This window comes from Nelumbo lutea, chromosome 6 (assembly GCF_056320005.1).
Source record: "Nelumbo lutea isolate HS-2025 chromosome 6, American lotus-T2T, whole genome shotgun sequence".
NCBI classification, from domain to species: Eukaryota; Viridiplantae; Streptophyta; class Magnoliopsida; order Proteales; family Nelumbonaceae; genus Nelumbo; species Nelumbo lutea.
In genome coordinates this window covers 39,474,747-39,485,291 of record NC_142689.1, presented here as the reverse complement: position 1 = coordinate 39,485,291, position 10,545 = coordinate 39,474,747, and the positions used below count along the sequence as shown (strand labels likewise).

At 43.3% G+C, this 10,545-nt stretch overlaps 1 pseudogene; it reads right to left on the bottom strand.

The window, feature by feature from the left end:
* Window positions 1–3,371: 3,371 nt before the first annotated feature.
* LOC148848662 (putative galacturonosyltransferase-like 3 pseudogene) lies at window positions 3,372–9,387 on the bottom strand (annotated as a pseudogene).
* Window positions 9,388–10,545: the final 1,158 nt, after the last annotated feature.

Below are 10,545 nucleotides of genomic sequence, written 5' to 3'. Positions count from 1 at the left end.
ACGCCTGGGGCAATCCTTCTTGATTCAAGTTGTTGGACTACAGAGGTTGTTGGTTGTTATGGGGGGCTGACTATCTTTTGGTGCTGGTTGTCTAGATGTCACTGGATGATGTGATTGACATCGTTGATGAGATTTCCGGTGAAGTGTTGGGACTGCTGAACTTGTTTTTGTTGCTGCTATTATTGGACTTGTTGTTGTTGATGCTGCCCTGCAACAGAGGCGAACCTTTTCTCCCACGAGTGCATCTGCTCAGTCATGTTGTGTGCACACCATACTAAATCGTTAAATTGTTGTACCTCCACCGCTGCAGGGGCTACCATTGGATCCACAACAGGAGGTGGGGGTGGCATGTTCACGTTTTCTTGCACACTGACTGTTGGTAAAGGAATGTCAATTTGGCCTATGGTAATTGTTGGTACTTGGCCGTCGACATTACCGGATAGAGGGTTGTTCGAGAATGCCATTGGAAATTTTCTTCAAGTGAGGAGGAAAGAAAAATACAAATGAAATGAAGAGAAAGGAAAACACCAAATTTTTGCTATGAATTCCCACAGACAATGCCAATTGATGAAGCACAAAATGTACCCACCAATAGATGCAGCACAAAATCTTTCTACTCCCTCGTGTCTAATGAGGTGGCTAGGACCAGGTCCGGTCTACGATGGGCTGAGTTGTTATGCCGAGCTGAGATCTATAACAATGAAAGAGGGGTAAGAGTGCCCGAATAAATTTTACCCAAGAAGACACTCCGATGCTTAAGTTAGTGAGTGGTTCTATCAAAGAAATTAGGAGAGAGTGAGAGCTTATGCGTGCATACCTTTTGAAGTCGTTCTGGGGTCTTTTATAGCCACATGGGGTTCAGGTGTTGTTGGGTAACGTCTCTAAGCCTTGTATAGAGCTATTTCTGAAATTCGGGGGTGTACTAGTTGGTTGATTGCTAGATTTGTGCGGTGGTTATAGGTCGCCCGCTAGTCCTGAGGAAGTAAACTCGGTGGATTGCTCCTTGTGTTGCAATTACAATGCTTCCGTGGGCGTTGTTTGTGGGACTGTTTTGGGCGAGCTGGTGGGCCAAACTCACTGCAGCTCGGTCGCGTGCCTGATACCGGCTGCTGTTGGCAAACTGCTTTGCTATGCTAGACACTGTGGGCCAAGCTTGCTCCAGCTCGACCGTATACCTGATGCTGACTACCACGTATTGGAGTGGCAAGCTGTCTTGCTGAGTAGGACGTTGTGTTGTCAACAACGTCTATATGTCCATCCTTAATGAGGTTGACCAAAATGCCCCTCATCACATTCTATTCTAATTTTTTAACAAGAGCTATAAGTGTTGTGAAGATGGTGTGAGAACAAATTTTGTGAGGACTGAGTCCGGTCTCGAAACAACTACAGTCTCATAACCTAACAATGAAAACAAGCAACCAATCCAGTCAATCCTGAACAAAAACACTATACTCAACAAATCTCTATCCGTGTGTTAGCACCCCATTGTGACTTGTGAAACCGCCTGATGTAAGAGAATGAACAAGATGGTATTTGGTATCAATGTAGCTTTTTGAAGAAACGGTGCCAACTCAGCATTGGAGATGCGTTTAACAAAAAAAAAAACCCTAAAAAATTGACGTTTTTCATTTTCAAGATTGATTTTTCACTGTTTGGCTTATATGGTGCCTAATGGTATCTAGCGGTGCCTATTGGCGCTGAGGTGTAAAAAAAATCATACAAAACATTTAAAGCAGATTTTGTCTCACTTTTCAAGACAAAATCATATAAAACATTTATCCTATAAATGCCATCGGTACCAAACAACCTCCAAAATAGCTGTTCCATCAAAGCCAAAATGTCCTTGAGCAGGAAGAAGTCTCACACCAATATCAATATTGCCAACTTTTTTGCAATGCAACCATATAAATCTGATAAAAAGACAAATCAGGATTCATGAGCCATTTGACAAACATTTTATTGCCGACTTTTAACGTGATGTAGGCATCCTCTTTTATCCAGGATTGAGACAAAGAATAGAACAAAGATGTAATAAGGTTTGAGACAAAAACAAAGATGTAAGGCAAACTCAAATAGGATACTAAGAAAAAAAAATCAATTATTGAGACTATGCCCAATCAACGAAACCCACTTCCCCTACAAAACAACCCAAGCTTACTGAGTACCCTAGAAAAGTAAATATAAAGAAAAGATATCCTAAAATTTTGAGTGAAAAACATTTTCCATATCTCTGTCTAATAATTCAAAGTTCTTCAAAGGCTCACAATGACGACGAAGAAGAAGATGATGGGAATGTCTAATAATTCAAGATTTTAAGTAGGCCGCCTCTAAATAATCAATAGAATATTTGTTAGTGGGTCCTCCAACAAAATGGAAGAATCGAGAGATAGTAGTATTTGAGAGCCAATAACTTAATTGCTTCAACTGATGGTAATACCTGTGGGTCCTCCAACACAATGTCAATATTCCCAACCTTTCTTCGTCCTTATGGGGCCCGACTAGTAATAACTTAATTGGCTGAACTGATGAACTGAATGACTTATAAGTGGCTCTACAATAGAGAACTTATAATTTCAGATAAGTGGCTCTTCAACCAATGACTTATAAGTGGCTGAACTGAATGACTTTCAATCGTCCTTTGGTAATATTGATGTGTCTATTCGAAATGTTTTGGGTTGATATATAAGTATACTGTCATTTGAAGCTGCTTATAATTGAAATGTTTTGGGTTGAACATTCATCTAAGCTGGTTCAGCTGTTTTGAGGTGCTTCGGTCATTTGGATAGATATGTTCTGTTTGGAAAGTATAAATGCAAATATGTAGAATGCAAAACCTTGTATAGAATATTTCTAAACCTTATATTTAGGGAAAATTCTCGATTAGCATCATGTACTTTGGGTCTAGTGTCACTTTGTTTCCAACTTTAAAACATGATAATTCAGTACCTGAACTTTCTAAACCGTCAGTTATATGTATCACGTGACATCATGTGCAATTTAAAGTTTTTGATGAAGTTAAAATTACCCTTAGAAATAAAACATCATCTTCTTCCTTGATAAGATGAAACAACGTATAATCTCATCCCATATCCTGCCCAAGTTCTTTCCTGAAAATGTTCAATTGAGCAGATGGCGGGTTTTATGTCGACCTCTCTGAATGTTTAGTGTGAGTTTTATGTTTTATTCTCTATATGTTTAGTTCTTTGCTGTTACTGTGATATTTTCTCTCTGACGAAGCATTATTGTTTCTTATTCGCAGAAGTTACAACAAGGCTATTTTCTTTTTTTCTGTTTTGGTCCAGTATGGTGGAATTGCAGCAGAGTGGGCTACTGGCTACTGCTGAACTAGTTCATGAATAATCGTGAATAACGACTGTGAACAATAATGCTTCATTCTTTAAAGTGATTGATTAGTTGTTTGAAAACAGTGGCTCGTGCGTCGTGCCGGAACAAATCATACGGTGCCCACAAGCTATCCAACGACAAGGTCACTTCGAGTCCAATCTCAGCCATGGTGGCTTCCCCTTCCCACTCCAGTGCAGTAGATTCACTGGTGTAGGATGTAGATCCCTGCAGTGGCCTTCCAGATTATTCCCACCAAGCCCGTGCTGGTTCCATACTTCCATCTGTGCTCGACCCCTCAGTAGATTCACTGATCAATGAAGGCAGCGAGCCCATTCGTATATATGGTGTCGCTTCTGTATTCTCATTGACGACTCTAGCTTCTTTGTATATTTACCTTTCCTCCATTTCCAGACATTGATAACCATCATGCTGGTATTGAAATAACAGGGATCCCGGCCTTGAAATGTTTGAGAGAAAAACGGGTCGGACCAGAACTAGTCGATGAAGTAATTGGTGAAGTTGGCATGACAGTACTCTGGTGCACCAATGACATGGCTACCCAGATCGATTTCCCATAACTTAGTCACGTCGTTGGCCACAATGAGATCAGAATTGAAGTAGATAATCCGATGGAATCTGGAAGGAAGCAGACCGACCAAGTAGATTCTGGCATATAGTTGAGGGGCTGGTCTAGTGCTCGACGAATGGAGGATGAAATCTTGTCATTGACGGGGTTGGTGTCTGATGATACACAATTCGCTCACTCCCACGTGTCTAATGAAGTGGCTCGAACCAAATCCAGGCCTGTCAAGGGCGAGCTGTGATGCCGAGTTGGGAGTCCAAGATAATAGATTCTGTAAAGAGAGAAATGTTAGAGTGCCTAGGTATGTTTTACCCAGGAAAACACTCTGATGCTTAACTTAGAGAGGAGATTTGATGGGAATCTTTGAGAGAGTTCAAGAGCTTCAGTGCGCATACCTTTTAGAGTGATCCTGGATTCTTCTTACACCTATCTGAGGTTCAGGTGCCATCAAGCAACGTCTCTAAGTCTTCTACGGAGCTATTTCCGCAGTTTGGGCTGTTAGTTGCTAGATTTGTGAGGCAGTTACAGGTCATTCGCAAGTCCTGCGGCATACGGTTTGGCGAGTTGTTCCTGTAGTTATGGTAATGGTGTTCAAGCGTGTGCGGCGTGTGAGACAGTTTTGGGGCTAGTTGTTGTTATCGACGGGCCAAGCTTGCATTAACTCGACCGTGCACCTACTATAGGCTGCCACGTGTTGAGCTGGTGAGCTGTCTCACTGAGTCGGGTGCTATGTTGCTGACAGAATCCATGTCTCCGATGTTAGGTGAGTTGACCAAAATTCCCCTAATCAATTGCCCCCCACTCTCGAGTCACTACCTAGTAGGCGGAGAGAGTAGAAGTTTCTGGGGAAATTTTGGTTTGGTTCACCTATTCGGTCAGTTTAGCTTGCCCGATTCAGAATGGCTGGTGAACTCTGCTTGGCATGAAACAACGGACTTTTCAAATTTTGAAATCGTGCGCCCCTTCCCCTTTTCAGATTTCCGAGATGGGCGCGATGACAAGTTTGGCCTATCTTCAACTGTCAACATTCTGTCAAGTGCAGGCGCCGCTAGGTCGTGGGTGGTGTGCTCTTGTCACACGTTTCCAAATTTGGGCTATTGACTTCCTTCCTCCGAGCTTTAAATATGGGGGCCCTCGAGGTACCCTCTTTGTCATTGTTCTATGGACTTTTCTGAGGAGAGGTTTGTGGCGAGAGTTTTGGGTTTTCTTGTTGAGTTGCTGAGGTGAGTTCTATTCTCCACAAGCAAGTTCTTTTTCCTTTCTTCACCGAGTTCAGCGGCTATCATTCTGAGTTCCTCCTTGCATTTTTTGGTGAGTACATCCTCCATTTTCAATGTCTCACAATTCTGTTGAGAATAGAGTTCGTTGTAGTGGGCTAGGGGAGGAGTCCCACTCGAGCTCGTCGCACAAGTGGACATTGAGCCACTAACCCAAGAAGAGGAGGATGAAGAGGACGAAGAGGGGTTTGAAGGGGAACATGGCGAGGAGGCTCAAGATGATGCTAGTGGTGACGAGTACCCTACTTCTCAACTCGGCCGAGGAATTTACAGTGGTCTTGGTGATTCTCTCAGTTGTTCTGGGGGCTTTATGCTCTTGTAAGATCTTGGGGCCTGCATGCCTTGTATTGTCTGAACTTATCAAACCATTTCTCTTCCTTTTTTTTAGGCAGCCACTTGGCCTGCTTCTTGTAAGGGGGTTCTGGTTCCCCCCTTTTTCTTTTTTTTTTTCAAATAAAGGAGTTTGCTTCCTTCGATGTTTCGTGCCTGTTTGTTCTGTGTGACTTAGCTGCATTGTGTGGTTTTGGGTTCATCTATTGCTTTATGCTTGCTGCTGGGCGAGCTACTAACTAGTGCTAGCAAGTTGTTCTCTTTTAGACATAATACCGAGGAACCATTTTGCCTTCAAGTTTCTCAAGTTCATATGCATTCCCACCAAAAATTTTAGAGACTATAGGGACCTTCCTAGTTTGGACCAAACTTCCTAGATCTGGGCTTAGGTGCCATAATTTTCCAAAGTACTAGATCGCTGACTCTGAAGTTACGTTTTCTGACTTTAGTGTTGTAGTACCATGCAACACATTGCTGGTATGTTGTGGTCCGAATGTATGCGAGTTCTCTGGTTTCTTCTATCAGGTCGAGGTTAGCTCGCAACTCTTCTTTGTTTGATGTTTTGGCATATGCTTCGGATCGCAAGGTTGGAATCTCTATTTCTGTTGGTATCACAACTTCGGTTCCATAAGTTAGGTTGAACGAATTTTCACCAGTCGTTGTCTTGGCGATGGTTCTATAGGCCCATAGCATGCTGGGTAGCTTGTCCACCCACAACCCTTTGGCTCGAGATAGCCGAGCCTTGAAACCTCATAGTATTGCTCTATTGGTGACTTCAGCTTGCCCACTAGCTTGGAGGTGTGCTACTTACATGAATTTTTCTTGATTCCCATTTGGCTGCACCAATCTTGAAACTTAATGTCCTCAAACTACTTCCCATTGTTAGAGACTAGTACTCTGGGTAGGCTAAATCTGCATACTATGCTCCACTAGAAAAAATTTTGGATGTTGCGAGCCATTATTGTTACTAAAGGTTCAGCTTCCACACATCTTGTGAAGTAATCCATGGCTACTACCATAAACTTCTTCTGCCCTCTAGCTAGTGAAAAGGGTTCCAACAAGTCTGTCCCCCACTACGCAAATGGCCATGGTCTAGTCAAATATCTTAGATCGGTAGCGGGTTGATGTAGGATATTTGCATGTTGTTGACATTTGTCGTACCATTGGACTAACTCAGCTACGTCTGCTTTCATGGTGGGCCAATAATATCTTTGTCATAAGGCTTTCTGGGTGAGGGCCCTACTCCCCAGGTGTCCTCTGCAAAGGCCCTCATGGATCTTGTGTAGAACTTGGCTGCTTCATCTCATGTTAGGCAACGTAAGTAGGGAATTGTAAAGGATCTCGTGTAGAGCAGCTCACCTACAATCACGTAACGGGCTGCATGTCACTCTATTCACTGAGTTGTGTTCCTCTTTGTTGGTAGCATCCCATGCCTTAGTAGTTGTAAATTGGGTCGATCCAGCTCGGCTCGGCATCTGCGATGCTGGTGATTTCTTTACCCATCCTTTCTAAGGTAGTTCCTATATAAAGATGGTTCATTTTGTTGGAGATACCAAGAGTTGAAATTGGGAAGAAGCTCCCTTACTTTGGCGAGGTATGCTATCATGGAGGGTTCACACGCTTTGTAGTCCCCATTTACCTGATTTACGGCAAGCTGTGAATCGCTACAAATGACTATATGTCTAGCTCCCACTTCCTTTGTCAGTGCTAAGCCTGTTAGTAGGGTCTCATATTCAGTCTAATTATTTGATGCTCAGAATTGAAACCGGAGCACATATTCTAGCTTTGTCTCGTAGGGTCTGTATAGCATTAACCCATCTCCGCTCATGCCCTAGTTGGATGAGCCATCTACGTGAAGTTTCCAGGGTTCCATATCTCAACTCGCTATCTCGCAAGGAGGGGGCACCATGCTTGATGTAGTTCGCACTTCTAGCTCTATCTCTTTGGGTGATGGCAAGCTGAAGGTACACTCAGCCAGAAAGTTTGCCAAGACCTGTGCTTTTATTGTAATGCGTGGTTCGAACCGAATATCATATTCACTAAGCCCGATTGACCATTTGGTGAGCCTTCTTGAGACCTCAGGCTTCAGGAGAACTTGTTTTAGAGCTTGGTCAGTTTGCACCACTATGATGGGGGCTTGGAAGTAGGGCCTTAACCTTCGTGCGACTAATACTAATGCAAAGGCGAGCTTTTCTATGTTGGGGTACCTTGTCTCGGTGGCATGGAAAACTTTTCTGACATAGTACACATGTCGTTTTACTTGGTCTACCTCTTTCACAAGGATTGAGCTTATCACTTTCTCACTTGCTAAGAGGTGGAGTTTGAGCTTGTCTCCCACCTCTGGCTTGGTCAAAAGGGGGGCAAGCTGAGGTATTGCTTTAGTTCCTCAAAGGCAAGCTGACATTCTTCAGTCCACTCAAAGGTTTGTTTCTTTTTTATGGCATTGAAAAAGGGAAGGCACTTCCCAAGTGATTTAGACATAAATCGATTGAAGGTTGTTATTCATCCTATTAGCCTCTGGGTTCCTTAACCGACCTAGGTGGTCTCATGTCTAGGATAACTTGGTTCTTCTCGGGGTTGGCCTCTATACCACGTTGGCTGATGATGTAACCCAGGAACTTGCGGGAGTTTACACCGAAAGTGTACTTGTTCGAGTTTAACTTTAAGCTATGTTTTCGCAAAATATCAAACACAAGATTTAAATCGAAAACAAGATCTTTTGAAAAAAGTGTTTTTACAACCATGTCGTCGACATAACATTCGACTTTATTGCCAATCGACTCAGAAAAACAATGTTTACCAATCGTTGATAGGTCGCTCTGGCAATTTTCAAACCGAATGGTTGGACCTTATAGCAGTACAGGCCTATCTTGGTTGTGAAGGCGGTCTTCTAGGTCCATTAGAATTTAATTGTAGCCTGAATAGGCATTCGTGAAGCTGAGTGGTTCATAACCTGATGTCGCATCTAACAAGCGATCTATATTTGGGTAAGGGGAAATTGTCTTTTGGGTAGGCTCGGTTCAAGTCTGTGAAATCTATGCACATCCTCCACTTGTCATTTTCTTTTTTTACTAGGACTAGGTTGGACACCCAGCTTGGGTACTGGACTTCCTCAATGAAGTCAGCAGCTAACAACTTCCCCACCTCCTCATTTACTACGTTCCACCTTCCCAAGGCAAGGTTTCTCTTCCTCTATCGGACTGGTCTGATTGTAGGGTCCACATTAAGCTTATGAGTTATCAAACTAGGTTCCTTCAAGTTGACTCCTATCTAGAGTACTTTCTCAGGCTCGGCTTTGGAGATTTGTACCGCAACCGTTTCCTTGATTGGGTGAGCTCTTTCTTCTACCTTCTCTGGTGGCGCCTCTAAGTCTACATTGACTATCATTTTGCCTTTGGCTTTTAATGAAGGTACATAACATTTCTGGGACTCTAATTGGTTACCCCACAACATTCCTACCCCCGTGTCTATTGGAAATTTCAATGTAAGGTGGTATGTCGAGACCACAGCTCGCAATGCATGTAGGATCAGTCATCCCAGAGTTGTGTTTTATGGTGATACAGCAGCCACTACCGAAAAGTCATGTTCAAAACGTATTGTGTGGGGTGGTGAGCCCGCCTCAACTAGCAACCTGATCCTGTCGATCGGGCAAACCACCTCACCACTGAATCCCACTAAGGGTACGTTGGCGGGCTACAAGTCGCCTTTGCTAAGTTCCATCCCGTTAAAAGCTTCTGCAAACAAAACATCTGTCGAGCTACCTGAGTCTACCAGGATCCTCTTTACCTTAAAATCATTGATGAATAGTTTCACCACTAGGGTGTCATCATGGGGGTACTGAACCATGCGCATATCGTCTTCTGTAAAATAAACAACTTCCTCCTTTCGAAGACACTTACAAGGCTAGCCATTTCTCTTGCTTTAATTCTCACACTACATTCTTCCCAGCTGATGTGGTACAACCTACTATTATTGAGCCTTGAGTGATTACATTTATGGTCCCTCAAACCTCCCTTTCTTGTGTTTGCTTGTCCTAGGTAGTCTAGTCCTACTGCTTGGTGTTCTAAGGTGCTTCCTTAGAACAATGCTTAGTGTCATATCCGAAATCCTTGTGGAAATGGCAATACTTATTTGGGTTATGGGTGTTGGGGTCTCCCCTCATCTTGGGAGGCCACTTTACGTAGTCACTGGACTGAATTTGCATTAGGATTTCTTTCCTCCTAGTGTTTAGCAGGGTAAACACCCTCGTATATGCCGGTGGTGTTGATGCTCATTGCCCTGTCCTTCTATCCGGTGACCTACTTTTCCGATGTGGAAAGCTGCTACGCCTTCTCCTTGGGGATTTGCTCTTCCTGGGCGACCTGCTTCTTCACCTGGTTTTGCTTGCACTTGCTTATTAGTCCACTCATTTCCTTATTGTTGTCTCGGATTTTGTGCCCACTACTTCTTCTACTTTGATGAAATCATGGGCTACTTCAAGGAATTTTTCAATAGTAGCCGGAGGATGTAGTTCAATTTCCCATTTCAATTCATGGTGTTTAACTCCTTTCTTGGCTGCTATGAGTTGCACAGAGGGATCCAGATTTGGAATCTAAAGTTGTTCCATGTTGAATCGTTGAATGTAATCCCTAAGTGTCTCATGGGGTTTCTGCATGATGTTGAATAAACACGTCGCTGATTTCAAATGTCATTTACTAGTGACAAACTGATTGATAAAAAGTCCGACGAACTTGTCCCAGTTCTTAATAGACCATGGGGCCAACCCAAAGTACCAGAGCCACACTTCTTCCTTCAAAGTGGTGGGGAACGCAATACACATACTGGCATCATTTGTTCCATGAAGGAGCATAAGGGCTTGAAAGCTATTCGCATGTTCTACGAGGCCTGTCTTCCCCCAGTAAGATTCAAAAGGGTGGGAGCCCGAAAATTTTTGGCCGTGATGCTTTGAGGATCTTGGGTGCTAGAGTAGTTTCACGGATCAAGCTGTGCTCCTCTGAGAGGGAGATCATT